At 37.1% G+C, this 24,867-nt stretch overlaps 1 long non-coding RNA gene across 1 annotated transcript in view; it reads right to left on the bottom strand.

The window, feature by feature from the left end:
* LOC127524741 (uncharacterized) overlaps positions 1-18,792 on the bottom strand; it is a 71,981-nt gene extending 53,189 nt beyond the window's left edge. Inside the window, exon 1 of the long non-coding RNA XR_007933157.1 lies at positions 18,626-18,792. This is a non-coding gene — a long non-coding RNA (uncharacterized LOC127524741). The remainder of the gene's footprint in view (positions 1-18,625) is intronic.
* Positions 18,793-24,867: the final 6,075 nt, after the last annotated feature.

Genomic DNA, 24,867 nt, shown 5'->3' with positions numbered 1-24,867 from the left:
TTTTTTTGTCTTCTGCTGGGAGCACAGAATCTTTTTTTTTTTTTACAGAATTGAAAAACCATACCTGAAATCTAGATTTACCTTGTACTTCATCCCATAAGAAAAAAAAATGTGATATCTAAATTTCTCCTTAACAGCAACTGGACAAAATGTAGACCAAATGTTGAGTGCAAAACTGTGAGTGTGAGAGCTCTACACTTTAATTCTTGTTCACAAATGTCTCATTTTATTTTTACTAAATCATTTAGCAGAAACATCTGAGACAAAGTTGATGCTTTAAGATTTACACTACCTTTCAAAGGTTTGTGGTCTGTAAGATTTTTTTTTAATGTTAGAAAAGTCTCTTATGCTCACCAAGGCTTAAAAATAAAGTAAAAACAGTAATATTGTAAAATATGTTTTCGATTTTAATATACTTAAAGGTGCACTGTGTAATATTTTCTGTCCGCTAGAGGTCTATTCAAAACAAAGGCGTAGGTTGATGACGCCAAGTTTAAGCGCGGAATCTTGGGCAATGTGGTCTTCATCTCAACGGTCGGTGGAAAAGAATTGGGATAGGACTCGGGAACAAATCATGTTCATGGGATGCGATTAATAACGTTACTGTAGTATGAAGCAGAGCAGGACCGAGTGTTGTGGGAGCTGAACGAGGCCGCTGGAGCGATTGCGCAACACACACCGCGAGCAGAGGAACTTTTATTATGCCACAGTCGCCGGCGCCACTTCCGCTTTTCCGGTCATGAGTATGAGGTAACACAGCTCTGTTTATCATATTAGATACATTTGAGTGTGCTGAAAATGATGTTACAATGTTACTCCGTGCGTTCGCTCGGCGGCTGTTGTGAGACACTTATTGCACACTGCAGTAAGCTTGATTGATTTTAGAATATCATATTAAATGCTGGATGGCTTGTGTTGATAAATGGCATGCAATTAATTTTAAAACGTATTGTATGATGGAGAAAATTCTGTATTACTGTTACTAAAAATAAAGCTGCATCTGATTATGCTATGTTAGCTACTTCACAAAATAGTGTTTTTCTCTGAGGCATGGTATAAAAAAAAAAAAAAAAAATTAGATTTAAACAATAAAACATGTTTTCATGGTTTCTACAAAATAAAACGGAAACCGAGGGTATGACGCAATTGACAGGTGACTCCTCACACGTCCCAGAGCCTTGGTTAAAAGTGCAATTTTCTCACAACTTACAAATAGTTGCAAACATTTGGGATGTTGTAAGTACTCAAGTGAACAAAACATATAACACTGGCCTAGTGGTTTTTGTACATTTTACTGCAAAATTCTTACATATTGCACCTTTAAAATGTAATTTATTCTTGTGATGACAAAGCTGAATCGGCCATTATGCTGTGATACATTTTTTCTTCTCAGGATTCTTTGATGAACAGAAAGTTCGGTAACACTACTCCAGAAGGAACAAATGAGTAATGCACATTCTAGTAACTACTAACTAACAAGAAACTCTGATTAATGAATTAGTAAGTAATAGTGCTCAGTTGAATGTGGTAGTTCACTATTAGCTAATCAGTAACTACAATTTTTTTTTATACCTCCCAGAGAACGTCTAAGAACTACTATACAGGTTCATAATTAATGTGAATAATGCATAATGTATAATTAATTCTAAAGTGAAGGCCATGGTAACCCACTAGAAATGACTCAAGTATTACCAACTCCTTCAGAAGGAATTTCTAATTACTTGGATCAGTATTCTAAATTTAAAAGCATGATAACTTCCTAGTAATGACTGAAATCATTGTGAGCTTTTAAGGTTTTTGTAAGGTTTTGGATAGTAATAACTTAAGTGTTTCTACATCCTTCTAAAAGGAATTACTAATTATTTGGCTCAGTACTCTAACGTGAAGATCATGGTAACCTACTAGTAATGACTCAAGTGTTTCTACATCCTTCTAAAGGAATTACTAATTATTTGGCTCAGTACTCTAACGTGAAGATCATGGTAACCTACTAGTAATGACTCAAGTGTTACAAAATCCATCGGAAGGAATTACTATCCAAAATCTTACAAAAACATACAAAAACCTCAAAAGCTTACTATGACTTCAGTCATTACTAGAGAACTGATCCAAATAACTACTAATTCCTTCTAAAGGATTTGGTAATACTTCAGTCATTACTAGTGGGTTACTGTGGCCTTCACATTAGAATTAATGTAACATTTTAGTTTCTAATTCTCACTATTAACTAGGTGCTTATTAGCTTTCATTTTACTAGGATATTGGCTGTGTTTATTAGTACTTATAAAGCACATATTAATGCCTTATTTTGCATGACCATATTCTACATCCCTTATTCTTAAACATAACCTTACTAGCTATTAATAAGCAGTAATAAGGAGTTTATTGAGGCAAAAGTCATAGTTAATAGTTATGAATTAAGAATTGGACCAAGAATTGGACCCTAAATTAAAGTGTGACCAGAATTAATTATATATTACGCATTATTCATGTTAATTATGAACCTTTATATAGTAGTTCTTCGTCCTCTGGGAGGCATTAAAAAAAAAATAGTAATTATTGATTAGCTAATAGTGAACTACTATTTGACAAAGCACTATTACTTACTAATTCGTTAATCAGAGTTTCTTGTTCGCTAATAGTAGTTACTAGAGTGTTAATAATGCGTTACTCATTTCTTCCTAGTTATACATTAAAGATGGAACAGTAAAATGTTACTGAAAGTTCAAAAGAATCGCATTTATTTTAAACAGAAATCTTTTAGAAATCTATTATAAATTTCCTTACTGTCACTTTTGATCAATTTAATGCATCCTTGCTGAATAAAAGTATTAATTACTTCTAACTGACCACAACTTTTAATTGGTAGCGCAAGTAAGAACTTTCCTGAGCTATAAAAGAAACTCTGAACAACAGAATTTCCTTCTGGGATGACAATCATTTTTTAAAATGTCATAAAATTTCAGTAACGTTTACAAAACTCCAGAATTTGGACATAGATCAAATTCCACGTGCATTTTAACGTATGAGTGCAGGTAATAACATCAAAAGCCTATGATAGTTCCAGCAGGTCTCCATCCTTCTGCAAAGCCCCACAACCAGAGGGGCCAAGCCCGTATGGGAGAACCCCTCAGCTACCGGTAGTCTTGATCAATAATGCATCTGCTGAGATGTGAGGGTAGGCCTTCTCTTATCGTCTCTGCCAGGCCATGGCCCACATCCCCTCTTTCCCACATAAAGCTTTAATCTAGGGATCCATCCCATTGCCGCGTGAGGAAATGGACCCACACGTTTACTCATTCCACCCATCGCTACTTTCATTTCCCTCCCCGCCACAAGTTCATTTCAGCCAAATCCTTGCATCCTGCCATCTATATTGAATCTCACCCCATGCGTCCACACATATGTATGTTGTCATAGTTACACTCTCTACTCGTTTCCTTGCGCCTCCCTGAGTTATTGTGACAGTAAATTGGATGTTTAAGGCTACGCTTGATTTGAAATGTCATTGAATATTCCAGAGTTTTTATGAAGATGCCTGTGTAAATACCAGCACACAAATGCTGTACTGTCGCTTATAAATTCTTCAGATTACAGCGTTTTGCCTTTTGAGAATTGGACATGGCGAACGTATTACACCAGAGATGAGATTTCCAAAGTTGTTCAGAGAGAGAGGAAGAAAAGAAAAAAAAAAAGTGAGGGCACACTTCGCTATATAATCAAACTAAATATATCTCAAAATCCTCTTTTTATTCCTCATTGGAGATCCAGAAAGAGCGCTAAGTTTATTTGTGGTTGCTGAATGAAATGACCCACGGGACATGAGCCGGAGGCTGATGCTGTACATCCGCACAGATCTTTATGATGGAGTGGGCGCGCTGGAAACAACTTAATAGGAACACAATGAGAAAACTCAAGAATCTGACTCATGATCATTAACTGTTTTGAATTATACATTTACCGTGTCTATCTTACAGGGGTCATAACAATTCCCTCCCTAAGGACCACTTATTAGGTTAGTCAGAGTTTATTGAACCAAAAATGATATTTAGTTTTACATATCCTTTCCACCCTCTCTATGAACCATCTATCTGTCTTACTGTATATGTAAATGTCTTTTGATAAGATTAAATTTAATGCATGTAGAAAGTAACATCACAAGCAAAAACTATAATTTTCATATTTAACATACAGTGGCCCAAAAAAGGTATATTGGGACACTTTTAGCCACGTCGCACTTAAAATGTCTGAATTAAACTGAATCATAGAAACAAAAAAATAAAACAAAGTGGTTTCTGCATACAAAGTGTCCATACACTTTCTTTAAAATATATGCCACTTGGTTTAATATTTTATAATATCATGCAAAGATATTCAGACATTTAAAGTGCCCATATTATGCTATTTTAAAGGTTCTTAATTTTGTTTTGGGGGTCTACTATAACAGGTTTACATGCATCAAAGGTCAAAAAACTCTTTCATTTTCTCATAATATACATTGCACATCACCACATTTTCAATGATTCTCAAACAACACGTCTGAAGATTCAGTCTCTCGAAATCCCTCCTTTCCGAGAGCCTACTCTGCTCTGATTGGCCAGATAGGTTTACTGCTGATTGGTGATTGGTGTACCGTTACAGAGTGTGTCGGAAACAAAAGGCTGAATTTCAGACCCGGAGTCTTCCTAAAGCTCAGCGATCACTGTAAAGACAGTAACTATGCTGTCGAGTTTACCATATCAATCCGAGTGCGAGTCCGATGATATAACACTGGAACTAGTTATTCAACCCGAACCTATCTCGCAAGTACAACTTGAGCAGGACATTTCTCAGAGATACGCTACTCAGTTTGACGTGCATTATGAGATGTTGCAACTGTAATTCCTCACCATCAGCATTAACAAGCGTATGTCCATCATCAACAAACCAATGTGTATATTTCTAATTTATTGCAGTGCACATGTGGGAACTGTATCATTAACTGTATCAATACCAGCGCACATTAGCTGAGCACCAATTTGAGTGACTGATGTAACATTAAAGTTTGTAAAACATATCTTGCTCCGTCCTTTATCATTACTCAAAGTAATAAGAACAACAGAAAAATCTGCATTAATGGATCCAATTTTAGGTAATAGTGGGCCCACAGCTGATTAGCAGAACTATATCAGTAAGACAGTAATAAGTTAGCCATAGACCTACACAATATAAAACACAAAACTACGTATTTTGAACACCTGATAGAAAATATATACATCAATAATTAATCATACTTACAGGCTGTGATTCTGAGGAGCAAGTCGGTCCAAATAAAGTGGGTACTGTCCCATCATTAATAAGCGTTTTGTAAATCCACATTTAGACCTCAGATTTGAGAAGCAATTGTCAAAAGTAGGCATGCACTATATATCGGACACCATATCAGTATAGGCCGATATATGTTCATTTTTAATGTTATCATTATTGGCAAGGTAAGAAAATTTGGCAGATATAATAAAGCTGATAAATAATGGACTATTTCCTTCAGCTGAGACACTTCAGATGCGCACTGTCCACAATGATGGTTTTGAATTGCTTGAAATATGATTGAAATCACTTCAAAAATGAAAATACAGTTAAGTGCAACATAAGCAGCGCAAGTCTGTCATACAAACTAAATAAAATTATAATGAGAACATTATAATTGTGTGCTTGGGACATGGCTTTTAATCGTGAAACTTTTATTTTTGTAATCAGGCTCTCAAAAATTATATTAAAAAAACCTTTGATTTAGATTTATCGGCCAATATATTGGTTATCGGCTTTCAAATATAAAGAATTATCGGTTATTGGTATCGGCCAAATTTTTTATATCGGTGCAACCCTAGTCAAAAGGTTATACTGTGGTAATTTTAACCACTGACTTGTCACATCCTCATTGTTTAGAAGTGTTTACAAAGATCATTTTCTTTTGCAGAGCAGAAAACCGCATCTTCTCAACACAAACCAGCTACAGTGTTTGTAACGTTGAGTAGACGTTGTTCGCGGGCAACCAATGAGGACCATAGGCGGACATACGTTTTGAAATGAAATTTTCAATGAAATTTCAAATGCAGATTTGAATGTTCTGGTGTGATTTTGTCATTTGGTGTTATTATTGTCATTTAGGATGTGTGTGTTTGAATCGAGATCATTTTTTAATGATTAATTGTGCAGCGGCTTTTTATCTGCCAAAGGCCACCCTGCTCTGTAAGATATTTGCATCAACATCAGCATCAAAAAAAAAAAAAAATTATATATATATATATATATATATATATATATATATACACACACCATGCAAAGGCATTCACAAATTTTTAAGACTGCTGTAGTTGTCCAAATATCTTTTAAGGCCACTTTAGATGGAGTGAAGTACCCTTTTATGAAAGACATTATCTTGGTTGAGTATGAGGGAGTTGGGCAGTACAGCTGTGTAACACCAGCTGTGTAAAAAACAATACATGTACTCGAGCCTAATGTATATTGAGTCTAATAAAAGCATTCAGTTTTTCAGTTCGCTTTATGATTGTGGGATAGCATCCGTTGCACTCGCAGGGTGAAATCACACAGCGATCAGTGGCCCGGTGCTCTCCAGTCAGCCCGATGTCTTATCTGCGCTTGTGCGTGCAGTCAGTCTGTTCCTGTTGAAGGTGGATGGGCTGCTGTATCCTCCACACTCTGCAATTCCTTTCTCTTAATCTACTGTCTACCCACTGTCAGAGCAACAGAAACATTTGCAGCTTGCATGAAAAGAAATTACCGGGCGGACAGCCAGCGAGAGGGAGAGAGGTGCCGCCTCTGCGCTGTGACAGCGGGAGAAATTGCTGCCACGACGGTTGTGTGGGGAGAGGAAGAGAACGAGGGAGGATGACGATGATGCTGGCAGCGTCTCTAACCGGGGAAAATAAACCATGACAACATCCAAATCACACATGCACTCACTCTCAGCGCGCTTGTTTACAGCGATTATGTGTTTGGGGAGGAGGCAAAGAGAGGGAGAGGGAGAGAACGCATCTCAATTTATGAAGCTTTTTCCACCGCTGAGAGTCAACAAAATGCAGGCAGTGTTCGCTTCCAGAGAGCCAATTCTGCCATCAGTGGAGGCGAACTCACAGGGAGAGCAGCTGATTAGAGAACAGTATGCTCTGTGCTGCAGGGAGAGCATGGAAAAATAGTGGCATGTCTCTCTCAATCCCTCTGCTGTGTCGCGGAAATGATTTTTGAAGCGCTGTGCATGTCGCTGAATGCTTTTTGAAACGAGAACAAAAAAAGAGAAAGATTTCAAATGGTAAAGCATGTTCTCTCTTGCTCTAAAGCGACACTCCGTATGATCAAAAATACACCAAGTGTACTAGTTATGCTTTGCAAGTATGCAACATCTGCAGCCAAAGTAGAATGCTCACATTACAACCATTATTACATGACAAAACCAAAAAAATGTTCTCATTATAAATCAAAGTTTTCTATACTGCAAGTGAGCAATTCGCCATGACAAACACACACCATTATAAATGGTATGATGTGGCAAAATTAGACTGAATTCTGTGCAAGCAAGCAAGGAACATGACAACAAACAAAAACAAGAGATATTCAGTGAACTTTAGTTCCCATTACAAGCGATGAGACATGATGCAACGAAATTAGATTGAACTTTGACATGTCTACACTGCAAGCAAGCACTAGAACAGACCCATTATGATCAATTGGTGTACACTGCAAGTGAGCAACACAATGTGACAACAACCTACAATGGTTCCATTATAATAAATTAAGCCATCTACACTTCAAATATGAGTGATACAACACTCGCAAAAAACTAGAACTAGAACGCTCCAGTTATAAAAAGGTGATGCAAAAGGATGTGACAAAATCTGACCAAAATTTGTTTTAAAACTACAAACATGAAACATGACACAACAAAACTAGAATCCACCCTATTAATCAACAAATCTGAAATGTCAATTTTTCATTCTTACCTTTGGATGTGCATAATGGTTTTGTTTGTAATTGATGAAGAAAAAAAAAAAAAAAGTATTCATTCATTTTTTTAATGGGGGGAAAAAAAATGTTTAAATTACATTTTTTTGTGCCTATGTGTACACACACTACATGTATGAGACACTGCAACAGATGTGACTTATTGGTAAAATTATTTTATTAATTATTAGGCTTAAATGAAAATATTCTCATATTGAGACTTGGTAACCACAGGTAAAACCATACATGGACCATTGTCAAATGATATTATATTATAATATGTTATATAGGCCTATAAAAAAAAAAAACGGCTAAACACAGGTACAAACTACACCTTAACAAAGACACAAATTATATATTCCCCTACCCACCTAATAAATATTGCAATATAATTGGCTATAACATAGTTTTCAATATAAATATTCCACATTTTCACAAACAAAGTTCATTCATGGTAAATTTTTGTAAGGGTGGTGATTTTGGGATTTAAAAGTCTTCTATCTTCATTCATGGCACATTTCTCATGTTTTCCTCAGTCTTGTTGGGAATGTTGGTTGTTTCATCCGATTTAAAACTAGTTTAATCATCGAGTGATTTGTAGTTTGTAACCGAGAGGTGTGTGTCGATTTGAAACGCAAATCTCACTTGATGTTGCAACGCTGTTTAATAATGGTGACCGGGAATAAACGCGCAGCTCCTTTAAGCTTTCGTTCCGTTATCCACTGGGCCGTGCTGCGTAGTTCAAAGTAAACTAGTGAAACACAGGAAAACACAGCAATTTGTTCTGTATTTGTTGTTACTGACCAAGAAACAACTACAGATAATTCAGTGACAGAGCGGTCCGAACGAATCCAAATCATTTCAGATCGTTATGCAAGCGTGTTTGGCCCAGAAAACGCATTCTCTGTGAATGGCCCTAATGCTAATCGGTAACATTTATATTTGCACCGGAACAGTGGATTGAGACTTTGAAACCGGGTCCATTTGGACTTCCTGTAGTTGTCAGGAAAACACTATAATGCCTTTTCTTCTCCTGATGGTGTCCATTGTGCATGGAGGAGCTGCCTGAGCCCCACTTTCACCTCATTTTTATGTAAATATAACAGGCCAAATATCACGTCACCAAAAATGATCAAGGTCATGTCCATATATCGCATGACAAGCCGATATAGTAATTATCGCAACATTCAGACAAGCCTAGAGTCAGTATAACTAAGATTGATTTACTAGTTACACCCTAACTTAAGCTTGATAGCAGAATTGTTTCAGCTGCAAACAGGATAGCAAAGAGAGGAAAGTGTTTGTGTTCAGGAAACATGGTGTGGCTTGTTCAGATAGCTAACCTTGGGCCCTATCATACACGCGGTGCAATGCGGCACCAGGCGCGACAAGTGTTTTTTTGCTAGTTTCAGCCACGTTGTTTAAATAGCAAATGACATCACCGCAATACGCATGACATCACTGTTTTCACAAATGATCCTTTTTGTAGTCTACACGGTGAGGATAACGGTTTTGTTTTCAAAAACTTGCACTTTGAAACCAGTTTTCAAATGTTTGCATTTCCAGGCCCCCAAAACTTTTTTAGTTGAAAAAGTGTTGTGTAAAAGGTTCCTGAGATGGAAACCATTTTCCCATTAGTCTTTTTGAACAATTCATCAAGAGATCTGGCTCATAAGAGGAAATTTGTTTGTGAATCTGACTACTTTTGCCACTCTGTATTTGTGTTTGTTTTCTGTGCAGACTTCGAAGACACATAAAGAGAAAACATATTTTCTTACCAATGATTTGCTGATTTGATTCTTATCCCATCACATTCGAATTAGATTGCAAACTCACAACTCGGATGAATTATTATTTCTTTTGCCATATCACTGTAGATTCAAACAGTGTAGCAAAGGAAACGCCGAGTAACAATGCGCATAAGTAAGAACATAAGGACAAAAACCCCCAGCTGTTTCTCACTTGATCACCAGTCCAGGAGATCTATCTACATTGTCCTTTCTTCCTCTTTGTCATCTAGAAACCCCTGCGTTTGCATCTCTCAGGGTCAGAAGAAGTTCAGGAATGATCCAGGGCTGATTTATCAGAGGAGGCGAGAGAGCCAGAAACATTTGGATGAGACAATAATCAACAGTACAAAAATAAAACAGAATAAATATGACAAAATCTGACACCAAGTAGTGCGTAAAACACTCATTTATTATTTTAATGTAACACTGTCGGATAGTTCTGTCCTTGACAGCAAAAAGTAGATGAAAACTTAAATGATAGGAGGTGTGAGTGCCTGATTATCCTGTCAGTGTTGACTCTATAATATAAATGTAGCATATTTATAGATATTAGGGGTTAAACGGATGATAGTTGACCTCACAGTTTGGCACGGATGTGACTTGTGATTTAGTTGCAAAATTTAACCATCATAGAGTGAAAGATTATCATTTGCATGTGTTTTATCTTGCCAATTTACACATTCAAGTGATTTTAAACCATTCTAGCAAAAGAAGAGACAAAAAAGAACTCAATTCGGTACTCGCGTGCCGTTGTCTGTGCGCAGATCTGCACACACTCAAAGCACGCACACAGAGAGGCGAGTTTCAGATAGAAAAAAAAAAAAAAGGGCAAGGTCTAGAGATGCGTTTTTTTAAAGTTAAAATCGAGCGCAGCGTTAGTTCAGTCAGGCCACGTAGGCATAGTGCTGCAACCTAGCAAATCGCTTCAATCACTACCATTCTCCTATTAGACACAGGATATATATACGTGGCATTACTGCTCGGTAAGTATGCTCAAACTGCTCGCAACCCTCCCTCCCCATTATAAGCATGAGCATATTACTGTGCACCTTCTGGTTGTCGTCTTCTTTTGTTTCAGATCACTAAGGCTTTCGAGTCCCGGCTGGCATGGACCTCACTGCTGAGAGACACTCATCCTCATAACCAAGCTACAGTATAGACGTCCCACTGTCATATCTACACGATTACCACTGTTCGCTTTTAAAGACATTACTAAGTGTCTTAATTGTCTATGTATTTCCAAGCTGATGGTTCCGGGGGGTTAATGTTAAAGCTCTTGTATGTTCAATTAATTTTGGAGCAAGAACGCCCATAAGGAACCATACCACCAAAGATAAATTGTGTTTCAATAATAAACTCAAGTAATTTAAGTGGTCCTGTCTGAACTTCTTTTAACTTGAGCGCAGTGTTTTTAGAACGCTGTGCCATGCACAAGACGCTGCAAAAGATGCGAGACCCACGCGCAACGGTTAAAGACATCCATCTAGCATGTGTGTACATTGAAAAACAAGGGAAAAGTGCAGTAGATTGGAAAAACGCATTCTGAGTGAACGGCCCCTAAAGCACTATATATTAATTCCTCATTCACACATTCATTTATTCGTTCATTCATTTTGCAGTACTACAACCTGTGACGTCACAAGGTTCAACAGATACAACGATAGAGAGTTAAAGACAGAGAGTGAAATGTAGACAGAGACAGTGAAAGATGGAAACTGGCCACATGGCATCAGAAGAAAATAGGTAGGCCACTATTGCATTACTCCTGAATGTAAAAATTAGTTTTACAGAGTTAAAGCAAATAATCCCCAAACGAATCCTTTAAAATTCCAGGAAAAGGTAAATGAAAATACATTTTTTTTATTCTGTTCAATTATGTTTCTATGGGCTTATTTTTTCTCTCACAATGCAAACTATTCTTTTGGGGGACCATGTTCCACCTACAACAGTCTCACAAAATCTTTTGGGAAGCATTTTAGTTATCGTTATAGTTATCATTCTTGGTGTGAACAGGCCTTAAAGGAATAGTTAACCCAAAAATGAAAATTGCTATCATTTACTCACCCTCAAGTTATTCCAAAACTGTATGAATTTCTTTCTTCTGCTGAACACAAAAGAAGATATTTTAAAGAATATCGATAACCAAACAGTTGATGGGCCCCATTAACTTCCATATTATTTTTTTTTCCCATACTATGAAGTCAATGGTCATCAACTGTTTGGTTACCGACAGTCAACATATCTTCTTTTGTGTTCAACAAAAGAAAGAAATTCATACAGGTTTGGAACAACTTGAGGGTGAGTAAATGACAGAATTTTCATTTTTGGGTGAATTATCCCTTTAACAAGCACTCAAACTTATTCAGTCTGATTTGTGAACAAATCTTTCAGACCAATTTTTTGCAAACTAGATTAAATAAGATCACGCTCAAAAGAACAATTTGTTCATGATGATATCATTACCAAAGAAAAGAGGAGACTTTGAAGTCTGCCACCAATGCACCTAATACACACAAATTCACAACAAATATATATCCCACAGTCAAGTTACATTAAGGTGTGATGCACTTCAATTCTTTCTACACCTAATGGACAAACTGCCGCGAGCAGCAGTCAGACACAAGCGGCCATCCTAGAGAAGGATGACTCCAATGTAATGCCAATCACAGCCCACACACCAATGCGAGCAGGCAGCCAGACAAACCGCCTCAATCACTCCAGTTTAACTTTAAACATTTAGCTCTCCTTTCACTCTAGCCTTTCTATCCACGACTGTCACACGAGTTCCTCGGAGAGACGGCGGGCAGGAGGGAGAGGGGGTATATGGGGATGTCTAAACGTCCATTGATCATTGTGGATTCCAGCACATTCTCTCCTGTGTTTTTGCTCTCTCTCTGCCTCTCTTTGGTGTCAGCCCAGACCCGAATCACTCAGACAACACCTTTGAAATGCACAATGGCTTTCCTGTGAATCAGCCGGGCCCTTTCACGGCTGTCTGCAGCCGATAACAGCCTCTACTGTGCCCTGGAGTTAACAATCTCAGCTAATAGACTTCTCCCCTGTCAATCACACTTCAAATTCCCAATAAGCCACACACACACACACACACACACACACACACACACACACACACAAACCTCCCACCTCAATTCTATGGTCCATCTCCTGATCAGAGCTCATCTGGTGAACAGTAAATATAGACACACATACACACGCACACACAGTCACCAGGTATCATACCGCACACGAACTGAAGAATACACCCCGGTGAAAGTATGCTGCTGGGAAACAAACCACTCAGAGCCAATAGATAACAAGCTCTCAATAAACCCAGAGCAGTGGTACACCTCACCTCACCCTGGCTGATTCACCAACACCAGCGAGGCACAATACATTCTTACTCAATCCCCCTAAATGCATTGGATTAAAAAGGATTTATATTCGCCTCCCAAATAAATGTCACAAAATGTAAGGTTCTGGGATTTATGCATGTGTCGGCATGAACTAAATTTGGATTCAAAATAACCAATGAGATAAGAGCGTGACTTGTATATACATAGACGCACAGATTAAGTAGCTACGAGCTGTCACTAAGTTCTGACTCAAATATATGGGTTATGTGTGTTAAATGAGCTGCTAAAATTAAAATATAAAATGTTCTACATAAATAGATTTTTCAATATATTCAAAAAAGTTACACATGAAAAACTGACCTGAACAAACAGCAGAACCATTTCTTTTTTGTCAATATTGTAATTAGGCGACCAAATAAAGAATATAAATGTGTTAAAAGAAAGAAAAAAAAAAAAAAAAAAACCCAAATGGCCTATCTGGGCATTTCTGTGTCATATGGATTAGATTATCTCTGCTAATAAAATGAGGAAATACATGCAGTTATAAACACGGATGGCCTGCCCCAGGCTTTATCGCTCTTTATTTTTCTGGACAGATTGTAAACTCAGAGATTTCTGGCTGCATTGTAACACAGATTAGAGATACCCAGGGAGAGTGAAACTTTTGTTCAAAAGTTGAGTCTTTTCAGCCAAAAATGCAAATATGAATCTTTAATATTTCTCCTCCACACAAGGAATGCAATTTGGCTGTACATTCTAGAATTTGTTAGCTACTGAATGTTTTGCACAGAGGGTGAAATGTAATATTTAACTTTCCTGTACCATATGGGACCGTGGTTGGTACATTAATCATTGAATGATGTTGCAAAAACGAATTCATTAATAAATGTTCAAACAAATGTAAGTCTCAGGCCCCCATAAAAAACGACAGCCATTCTTTATGCCGTAATAATAATGGTTAGCACAGCAATTTGAGCGTTTGTGTTTGCCTATGCACTGGAAAAGGTGTATAGTGAGGAAAGCATAAGAGAAAGAAATTTTCTTCATTTGACTCAGACCTAACTTGTTGGGCTTCTTTTTTGCAGAATATATTTGATTTATTATTTTATATTAATATAGGGGCTAGTTAGTCTTGCAGAAATAGACTTTTGACAGACGTTGACAAACTGGATTGGCTCAGCTATTTTTACACTCAAATACAAATTCAAATTCAATCAAAAAACTTGACTGTAACAGCTTTTGACAAATAAAGGTTTTTTTTTTTAAACAGTTGAATAATTATGCTAACATACACATATAATATCCCTACTGACATTCCAACATAGTCCTGATAAATAATGACGCAAATGTTATTAATGTCTCTTCAAACACAAATCAACGGAACAAATCACGCAGCGTCATATACAGAATATGATAATAATACGCATTTATACACGAATGGAAAGCTCCATTTTATCCAGTATCTACTCACCTATTCGAAGATGAACTTCATAATCCATTGTGGAAAATGTATATATGTCCCTGTCGTTCGGTTTCACTTTTTTTCCTCGATAATTTTGGCTAAACTCAAAAGTTTCCGTTGTAACAACAAGAGAGGTAGAGGTCTGACCTGACGACGCCGTGATACTGAAAGCTGATTGGCTTATATGGTCAGCCCTGACAATGATTGGTTATACAGAGGGAATTAACGACTTTGCGCCATTTAATTATCTTGTTAACGAGGAGCTGTGCTGTTGGCTTTCTCCAACATTAAAGCAAAGTCACCTTATAACGATATTGTTTTGCCTTTATCTGAGGCTGAGACTTGGGTCTTATGGAGTGGTGTAGGACAGGTCGGAGGCAGTGTGACTTCATTTATAATTCATCGTTATTTGTTCAATATTCTTTTGATATCATCAGTCATAAAACCTCTGAGGCACGTTCACGACTTCCTTTAACATATTTTGAGCAAAATTAAACATTTAATCAGTCCACTATGCACATTTACAGTGGCATTATTCAGACGAGTTTCAAACTCTCACTTCAAACATTGATTTCTAGTCAAAAAAGGAATATAAACTGCACATCATCCACAAAGCTTTGAGACATTTCTGTGTGTGTCCTCTTAAGCTCTGCTTGCAGGTCTGGGATGATTTTTCTGGAATGTTTTCAAAGCCTTTTCTGTTGCCTCCAACTCACCCCAGTAGGTCCCGCTGGAAGACTTGGGGATGAAGCAGTGCTCTCTTCAAACAAGCAGGCAGGGAAATTCTTTGTGTGCAAGTGTTTGGAGATGAGATGGAAGACGTTTATCTTTGAGGTTGTTTACGGACAACAGTTTGTCAGAGGAACACACACACAGTCCTCTTTCCAACATGGTATTCTTTTCCTCTCTTCACTCATTATTCTTGCAGAGAGCAGATGCATGAAGCTACGATGTGAAAGAGAGGGAAAGCGAGCGAATGGGCCACAGTCTTCAGGACGAGATCATCAAGCACTCCCTGGAGGTTCACTCTGTCCTTCTCCTCCGCTAAAAATATGACGTGTCGTATATCATCCGCCTCGATTTCTCTACTTCCACTCATTGAGTGTGGCCCTGAACAGGATGGGATAATCTGTGCATGTGCATGAAACAAGCATGGACCCTTCACCAGTACACACCGCCCCTCTATCGTACACCCAGGACTCATAGGTTTGATATCTGTTGCTGATACATAATCAGTCCTTTGGGAAAGAGAGTTGCATGGAACACCTGTTTGACAGGCTGAATCTCGAACATGGTTCCCAAAAGCAATACATTAGTATGGTTCAGCCCAATGCTCTAAAGTACTTTGCCATTGCTGTGGTCAGTTTGCTTCCTTTGTATATATAATGTCTGTTACAGCAAGAGAGGTGTGTGTGTGGTCCCTACGTTATGGGGACCAAACACAAAAGATAGTAATACCAGAAATTTTTCACCTTGTGGGGACTTCTTTTGGTCCCCTTGAGGAAAACAGCTTGAAAATGTAAAATTGCAGAAAGTTTTCTCTGAGGGTTGTGTTTAGGGGTAGGGTTAGAGTTGGGAGAGGGATAGAATATACAGTTTGTACAGTATAAAAAAATAATTATGTCAAGATCAAGTCCTTACCAAGACTTTTAAAGGCACAATATGTAGATTTTAGATTAAAATATCCAAAAACCACTAGAACAATGTTATATATTTTGTTGACTTGTGTAGGCTACTTACATTATGCCAAATGTTTCCAAGAATATTTAAATCCAGAGAAATAAGCAATTTTAACCAGGACACGGACGGTGTCCGTGTGTCGCCTATCAATGACAACATACCCGTGTTACCCTCGATTTCTGGTTTTATTTTGTAGAAACCATGGAAACACCAAAGACGCTTTAATATATTATGTGTTTTATTAGTCAGGTGAGCAACTGTTTCGATACACTCATCAACAGAAAACTAAGTATTGTTATATAGCTCAACACAGTAAGTCTTACTGTTTAAATCTAGTTTTCTTGATTTACCGCAAGTACCATGCCTAATATCGATCTAGCTTACTGCAGTGTCTAATATGATAAAACAGGGCTGCATTACCCCACATACGCTTGACCGGAAGAAGCGGAAGTGGTCGACTGCGGCATAATAAAAGCTCCACTGCTCTCGAGCCGTGTGTCGCGCTCATCTCTCATTTAGCAATCGCTCCAGCGGCCTCGTTCCGCTCCAATGGCTTTCAGCCACACCCTGCTTCATACTACAGTAATGTTAATAAATCTTTAATACATTAGCTCATCCATGAATATGATTTCTGCCCGAGTTTCATCGGATTCTTTTCCACCGGCTGTAGACGTGAAGACAACACCTGCCGTGATTCCACAAAATCAAGGCATCATCAAGCTACGCCTTTGTTTCAAATAAGCGACCTCTATCGGCGAAAAATTACATATTGTGCCTTTAAAGGGTTAGTTCACCCAAAAATGAAAATTCTGTCATCAAGTACTCACCCTCATGTCGTTCCACACCCGTAAGACCTTTGTTCATCTTCGGAACACAAATTAAGATATTTTTGATGAAATCCGAGAGGTATAGACATTAGAGAGCAATTTAACTGACACTTTCAAGGTCCAGAAAGGTACTAAAGACATTGTTTAAAAAGGCAACTACATAAGGATAATGACAGGGAAGAGAAGATTGTTGAATATTTTTGTTTTGTTTTTGCCCACAAAAAGTATTCTCGTCGCTTCATAAAATTAAGGTTGAACAACTACCTTTCTGGACCTTGAAAGTGTCGGTTAAATTGCTGTATGAACGAGTCATATACCTCTCGGATTTCATCAAAAATATCTTAATTTGTGTTCTGAAGATGAACGAAGGTCTTACGGGTGTGAAACGACATGAGGGTGAGTAATTAATGACAGAAATTTCACTTTTGGGTGAACTAACCCTTTAACTTATATTAACATTAGAAAATTAGGGAGCAAATAATTAATAACAGAAAATAGCAAACAGTAAAAAAATCAACACAAAAAACCCTACAACATGATATATCTCAGTACATATATATGTGGCAAATTGCAACGTCTGGGGATCGGTGGCCCTTTGAATAAACCACACTCAGATTGTGACACTCAGAACAGATGAACATCAAAAAATTGTCTATAAAATCATCTGAGGTATATCAACTATAGTTCTGGATGAACCACAGTAAACGATTAACAAGTTTTACAAGTATATCTGCCATATGTGCTGCCATATCTTCATTTGTGCAGTGCAAAACATTACATCTGTAATAAGATTCTTAATGATGCCTGGAAATGCAAGTGATACAGATAATCTATTATTTAGGTTGTTTTTTTTTTAAGAATTTAAAACTTTTCAACAGAAGAAAAAGAGAGAACTGATAAAACTGTTATGTAACTAAAAGAGTTTCATAGCTGATTAAAAGACCATAACCTACAAGGCACAGAGTAAAATACTTTTAAACAATGTGTACATAATATTTCATAGAGAGAAAATGTTCAAATTAAAAGCTGAAGGCAATGTTTTTTCACACAACTGTGTTTAACATTGCAGTTTCAATCTCATTACGATGTGGGAAGCTCTGTTTGGCCCGCTTTTATGTACTAGGGTATAATTATTTTGGAAGCAAATCATATTGTGCATTAAGATCAGCTAACAGTAAAGAGAATGTGATGCACTGTTTGCCAGCACACACGCTCTACCTTTTTATTTTTTCTAGAAATTTTGACAAACAACAACTGTGACCTTTAAGTTCGTAGAGGCAGCATGGCTCTGATCACAGGGACTAGAAACATAGCCAGACTGAAATGTCAACCGTCCCTGCGGTTCCAGCACTGACGCAAAACTGCCAGAGAGCTACAGGGAAAGCCAGAGGAGAGAGACGGAGCGAGAAAGAGAGGGAGGAAACAAGCGTGTGTGCGTGTACGTTGGCATGCGTTCCCCGGTGTGTGTGTGTGTGTGTTTGTGTGCGTGCATACGGATGGCTAACAGAGACTTACCTGAGCTGCAGGCTCGTTCTTTGAGGCCCAGGCATGTCAGACAGCATTAAAGCAGGTATATGGTTGGGAGATTTCGACGTCCCTTTAGAGAGCTGCAGGCTAAGTCATCCAACAGAGCACAAACTAGCCTACACGCTAACAAACAGGCACTGGGCTGCTTGCTGACCTCTCACAACCAAACATCTTCATGTCTTCTCTTTTCACTAAACACGAGTGTCAGTTTATGACGTACTGGGCTGAGAGCGTTTGAGGTACTGTTTGAGAAATCCATACTTTTTATGGATTTTATGGACCTGTTGATACCGTAGCATTAGCAAAAAAAAAGACACCAATGTTCAATAAACTTATTACAAATTTTGATTAAATGTTCAATAAAAAATTCTAATGATCGCAGCATGAAATGGAACTTCAGTCTATTTCATTTATTTTCTAAGGGGCTGTTTACATGACACCGTTTTCAACTAAAAACAGTTTTGGCCGTACATTTACACGACAACAATGTTTTGGGGGCCTGAAAATGAAACTTTTCGAAACGTGTTTCAAAGTGCAAGTTTTTGAAAATAATACCGTTATTGTCTCCATGTAAACAACAAAAATGTGAATTTGTAAAAATGATGACGTCATGCGCATGCGTATTACGTGTTCAGTCTATAGAGTTTCTTTACAAAGTGATATCGCCAACTACTGGCCTGGCAGCAGAATACAGCGTTTAGTCGTTTTCGCAGATCCGTGTGAATGGGGATTGTTTTGACAATGTTGTTGTCTGTACATGAAAAACGCAAAGGAAAAACTTTTCCATTTTTAGTACGTCATTGTCGTGTATCCTGAATGCATGTTATTGATCTTGTCGTGAACGAATCATCCATGCATGTTTTTTATTTTCTTTTATTTTTGGACATTGAAATTTTTAATCAAAATGTCATAACACAATCTTCCATTGAATCAACAGACTTCTCTCTGATGACATATGCCTGACTTTTCCAATCATTTCATCCACAAAAAACCCGCCTCTTTTTTACAATCAACTGCAAGCTCACATTCAGCTCTGCTTCCATCCAATCATTGACTGACGTATTGAACCAAGACCCGCCCTACATTTGTTATTTTGTTTTGCTAATCCACTCCTTTTGTTACATTGAGACTTTAAAGGGGTTAGTTCACCCAAAAATGTGTAAATAATTACTCACCCTCATGTCGTTCCAAACCTGTAAGACCTTCGTTCATCTTTGGAACACAAATTAAGATATTTTTGATGAAATTCCGATGGCTCAGTAAGGCCTGCATTGCCAGCAAGATAATTAACACATTTAGATGCCCAGAAAGGTACTAAAGATGTATTTAAAACAGTTCATGTGACTACAGTGGTTTAACCTTAATGCTATGAAGCGACGAGAATACTTTTTGTGTGCCAAAAAAACAAAATAACGACTTTATTCAACAATATCTAGTGATTGGCAATTTCAAAACACTGCTTCATGAAGCTTCGAAGCTTTACGAATCTTTTGTTTCAAATCAGTGGTACAGAGCGCGTATCAAACTGCCAAAGTCACGTGATTTCAGTAAACGAGGCTTCGTTACGTCATAAGTGTTTCGAAATTTCAATGGCTCACCACTGGGGGGCGTGACTTTGGCAGTTTGATACACTCTGCGAACCACTGATTCGAAACAAAAGATTTGTAAAGCTTCATGAAAGAATTGTTTGTTTTGAACTGTTTTAAATATGTCTTTAGTAGCTTTCTGGGCATTGAAAGTGTTAATTATTCTGCTGGCAATGGAGGCCTCACTGAGCCATCGGATTTTATGAAAAATATCTTAATTTGTGTTCCGAAGATGAACGAAGATCTTATGGGTGTGGAACAACATGAGGGTGAGTAATCAATGACAGAATTTTCATTTTTGGGTGAACTAACAGTTTAATATAAATAAAATACATAATAAAAGTCCCATTTATTATGCTTTTTTTGATGTGTGCTATATATACTAAGAATAAATTATAGGTAAAATTGTGTTATTCATTTATATATATATATATATATATATATATATATATATATATAATATATATATATATATATATATATATATATATATATATATATATATAATATATATATATATATATATATATTATATATATATATATATATATATATATATATATATATATATATATATAATTTACCTTTAAACTCATGCACTCCCAGGCCTTCATTTTATAGCAGTGAAATATTCTTATGTTGGTTGTGAAGATTGGACTGACATGGCTGCTACGTAAGGAAAAATAATATATTTTTATCTTTTAAAAAATTATAAATTATTTTAGCTTTTGCTGTGTGGGCCACTTTCTACATCCTACATTATATAAAAAAATAACTAGTGTGTTCTGTGTAAAATGGCCAAAAAATTGGTTTTGGACCCACTTACTTACTTATATTGTTGTTGTTGTTCAAAACAACTTACTTTGTGTTCCACAGAACGAAAAAAAAAGTCATAAAAGTTTGTAACGACCGAATTTTCATTTTAACATCAAATTAAACTATTCATAACAGTAGGCTGTTAACTATGCAACTTGGTGTTTTGATATAGAATATGAAGTCACAGGTGTGCATTTATCTGCATCATAACGGCCTCAAACACGGTTCATCCAATCAGAATGTAGAGTCAGAACTGTCCTTTATAAACCTAAATATTCCATTTCACAAATTCACGGTGTGTGAGTCTGTGATTTGCACTGATTCATCCTCTATTACCATAGTCTATGTTCAAACAGTCTGTGTGTGTGCGTGTGTCCGTGTCTAGAAAGCTTTTGAAAATGGGACGAGCAATCAATTATGGGCATCGCTTGGCAGCCGCTCAGAATGACAGGCCATTGTTAGTTTTCCTCCCTCCCTTTTTCTCTCGCTCCCTCTCTTTCTCCCTCTCTCTCTTCATCTGTCACATGTCTGCTAGCCTCTCCTGGGTTCTCTCTCATTCTACCGCCTTTCTACTCAACAGCTGCACGTCTAATGAAGCAGGATCTAGCAGACCTGCAGAAAGAGCAAGAGAGAGAGAAAAAGTCCCCTGTTTGTCTTTGTATTGCAGGTGTGAGATGATGGGAACATTTAGTGTACCTGGCTGTAATTTGCTTGGGGGGGGGGGGGGGGGGGGGGGGAGGAACGACTTCTGTCAGTTCTCGGGTCCTCTGCGGTGAATGATAAGTCTCGCCGCCTCAGGGACGGCTCCGATCGGCTCAATCAGCGCCAATGTAAACAGCGGGTTGCAAAAGCCGTGCTCAACTTTAGATTATAGACTTTCTTGCCATGATCTTGTCAAGGGCACGACATCAGGGGACGCCTGTTGCTTCCAGATGGCGGCACATTTATCACTCAATCTGTAAATAACAAAAAATGAATGAATGGATGAATGATTGAAAGGGTCATTTTACAAATAAACGACATGTTCTCACATAAATCTGGGTGATGCTGTGAACGTTAGCGAGGCTGCGGAGTGTCTGGGGGCGTAATTAACGCTTCCAGCGTGGTGTGCTTTACTTTGTGTTTGCATTAGTAATGTAACTTTGTCTTTTTAGGAGATCTCCCACTGTGCATTTACCCTGATTTGCCTGTGGCCATCAGGAACAGAGTCAGCACATGCAGCGGAAACACTATGAAAATCCTAGCATGCAGCTTTACCTTTACTAAACTGCTGATGTTGTTGCTAACCTGCCCCTTTAAGTGTCATTCAAAGTGCAAAAAGGAAAAATACAAAGAGGAAAAAAATATAAAGAGGAAATTTTTTTTTCAAATGTTTTGCATTTTTGTCACTTATATTGATAGAGGCTGGAAGTAAAGTGAGATCACAAACTTGGAAGGTTCATGTTGGATAACATGTAATCCACGGCTGTTTTAAGAAGAAAAGAAAATTATCTGGGCTATTGATTTTATACAACACTGTAAAAAAAGATTATTGTGATTTTAACAGTAAAAGACTGTAAAAATGCTACGGTAAAAAACTGTTAATTCATTAACAGAACGTTTCCGTACTATATACGGGGAATAACTGTAATAGATCTAACCGTACATTTAATGTAATATTACAGTAAAATACTGTTAAATTGACAGTTTTTGGAAGTGAAAAAGAACAAGTACTTGTATCATTTACAGTAAAAAAATGTAAATTGACATTCCCATAATTCCCTGCGTGACACTCTATGGTGAAACCAAAGCCACTGGAAGGCAAGCCTGCAACCTTTAGCCAAAAAAGCGTAACGGCTAATGCTAACTGGTGGTATGCATTAGCGGTATGCAGGGAGGAGTTTTGAACGACGACACGATAGGCTGAGAGGTGCTGCATGTGATTAAGTTATCCGTTACGCTTTCTCCAATGGTAAGAGATACAGACCCTCTTATCTCCCTATAATAATATGATCTCTGGTGACACTTCACGTTTCTTCTTACGAATCCTGAAAAGTGTAGCCAAAGCATCTCGATCGCCCCCAGGTGGCTGGATGCAGTATAGGTCATAAACACCGCCCTCTCCATGTAATGTAATGAACGTGAGACAAACTAAATTGTCAAATTATAGTCAAATATTTTTTCTTCCGAAAATGGTTTCTGTCATTTTAGACAGTTTTTATCATGCTTATGTTAGTTAAAGTGTTAGTTCTTTAAATAATTTGTTTTAAGTTAGTTATTTGATGCTATAAATATGCGGGTTTTGACGTCATGATTGACAGCTGAGATTACAGCTTCTCTGAGCGAAGTCATCACTGAATAGGGTGACTAGATTTCTCATGGTGGAATATGGGACGGGTGAGCAAGTGGTGGGCAATATGACCATTTTATTTGCAATATGAGAAATTATATTTCATGATTTTATATATATATATATATATATATATATAATTATTATTATAAATTTCTATAAAAAAGGACATTTACAAACAATACGACAAATACAATAGAGATACAAATTAAATAAACTTGTTTTTCAGATAGTTTTTTTTTTTTTTTTTTTTACCATGTACTATACGTTTATTTAACATATTTTGTTATTTGATTAACATTAATGACAGAAAAATATTTAATTAGGCTACTGTCCCTTTAAGACTGAATTCATGGAGGTAATATCTTGACACATATCTGGTTTTCACCCACCTGTTTACGTCCACTTGAGACATAACCGACAGTATCTACATTTTCTACATTTCCAGAACTGTTTATTTTACACCGACATAATGTGTTGTTCTGCAGTATTAACCGATTTTGCGGGAGTGTGGGACCTTGATATCGCGGCTCCACTTCGCGCTCACTACTGCGCAGATTCGGGCTCCAAGTTCATTATGCGCAGACTTGAGACTCAAGATGTCAGCGCCATATTGACACACTGGTAGCTTCAGTTACTACAATGGAAAAGAGTGAAGGTGCTTTGTACATCTTTTTTTACAGTCTATGGTTTTTTTCTAATCAGTTATGTAAATTAGGGTTTTATGTTACATCTAATGTTGTTAAATGAATGTTTATTGCATTTTTTAATTTCATGTGAGTTACCATGATGGTGTTTAGTGTTTGTATGAATGACACTGTGCACCTTCATATATTAGTGTTGTCTTTCTTAGCTGGCTGAAAAGCTGCTTGTGATGAACTTTGATTCATCATGTGACTCTCATTATCACTGTGTTTAGTGGTTGTCACTGTATTACAAAGGTACAAAACAGATATTAGTTCTTCAATAGGATGGTAAATTAGAATTATATCAGTTAATGAAATACAGTATTTTACTGTAAATTTAAGTTAAATTCCCATTCCTAAAACTTAAAATGTTGCTACCGTATTTTTTTACGGTAGATTTCTGGCGACCACAGCTGCCTGTTTTTTTACCGTAAATTTAACGTGAATGCAAAAATCATACAATGTTAATCAGTATTTTGTCGTGTTTTGCAGTAAAAAACATCGAAACATTTACACTATATAGAAGCAAAACTGCATAATATGTTGAAACTTGTTTTTGTCATGGCTAGTCTGGTTGATTTTATTTCTGACTCTTATTTTGTTCTATTTTTTTCCTGACCCTGTTCTAGTTTTCCTGTGTTTGTTTCCTGTTTTCTTTAGTTTCTAAGTTCTCATTTAGTTAAATCAATTATGTATATCCTTGTGTATTTATTCTCTTCAGTTTCTTTAGTTAGTTGTTTGGTTATTGTCTGTTGCGTTTGCCTGTACTGTTTGTATCATCTGGTTTATGTAATTAAAACTGTTGCAATCGAT

This window comes from Ctenopharyngodon idella, chromosome 13 (assembly GCF_019924925.1).
Source record: "Ctenopharyngodon idella isolate HZGC_01 chromosome 13, HZGC01, whole genome shotgun sequence".
Taxonomy (NCBI): domain Eukaryota; kingdom Metazoa; phylum Chordata; class Actinopteri; order Cypriniformes; family Xenocyprididae; genus Ctenopharyngodon; species Ctenopharyngodon idella.
This window is presented reverse-complemented; position numbering and strand designations above follow the sequence as displayed.